Consider the following 1,114-nt stretch of genomic DNA (forward strand, 5'->3'; position numbering starts at 1 on the left):
CCGAGCTTGCCACAGATCTGATAGCGGGGCGCGTTCGGGCGAGACCTGTTGGAGCCGCCGCCACGGCGAGGCTTGGAGTTCGTGGAGCGGCCGTTGCAGGAGTTGGAGGAGCCAACACCGTTGTTGTTGCCTCCTGATCGCCCCTTGTTGCGGGGAGATCCACGCGAGCGAGGGCCGCCGCCGCAACCGCGAGAGGCAGCGTTGGTAGAGGACTTGAAGCTGCTGGAAGAGCCATGGAATTGGGCCATGCGCTAATCGAAGTTACTCAGCATGGCATAGAGCTCGTCGAGGGTGATAGCCGTGACACGGGCGTCGAGGGTAGAGACGAGCGGCTGGTAGTCGACGTCCAGCCCGTGGAGGATCTATGAGATCAACTCATCATCCTGGATAGGCTTGCTGGCGGCAGCGAGTTCATTAGCGAGGCCTGATACGTCTCCAACGTATCTATAATTTTTGATTGCTCCATGCTATATTATCTACTGTTTTGGACTATATTAGGCTTTATTTTCCACTTTTATATTACTTTTGGGACTAACTTATTAACCGGAGGCCCAGCCCAGAATTGCTGTTTTTTTGCCTATTTCAGTGTTTCGAAGAAACAGAATATCAAACCGAGTCCAAACGGAATGAAACCTTCGGGAACATGATTTTCTCATCAGATAAGATCCAGGAGACTTGGACCCTCCATCAAGAAAGCCACGAGGCGATCACGAGGGTGGAGGGCGCGCCCCCTGCCTCGTGGGCCCCTCGAAGCTCCACCGACGTACTCCTTCCTCCTATATATACCTACGTACCCCCAAACGATCAGAGCCGGAGCCAAAAACCTAATTCCACAACTGCAACCTTCTGTACCCACGAGATCCCATCTTGGGGCCTGTTCCGGAGCTCCGCCGGAGGGGGCATCCATCACGGAGGGCTTCTACATCATCATCATAGTCTCTCCGATGAAGTGTGAGTAGTTTACCGCAGACCTTCGGGTTCATAGTTAGTAGCTAGATGGCTTCTTCTCTCTTTTTGGATCTCAATACAATGTTCTCCCCCTCTCTCGTGGAGATCTATTCGATGTAATCTTCTTTTTGCGGTGTGTTTGTTGAGATCGATGAATTGTGGGTTT

The 1,114-nt window shown here is 52.5% G+C and overlaps 1 pseudogene; it reads right to left on the reverse strand.

Moving 5' to 3' along the window:
• Window positions 1–253: 253 nt before the first annotated feature.
• Window positions 254–392, reverse strand: LOC125541923 (annotated as a pseudogene).
• Window positions 393–1,114: the final 722 nt, after the last annotated feature.

Source organism: Triticum urartu, chromosome 2 (genome assembly GCF_003073215.2).
Source record: "Triticum urartu cultivar G1812 chromosome 2, Tu2.1, whole genome shotgun sequence".
NCBI lineage: Eukaryota > Viridiplantae > Streptophyta > Magnoliopsida > Poales > Poaceae > Triticum > Triticum urartu.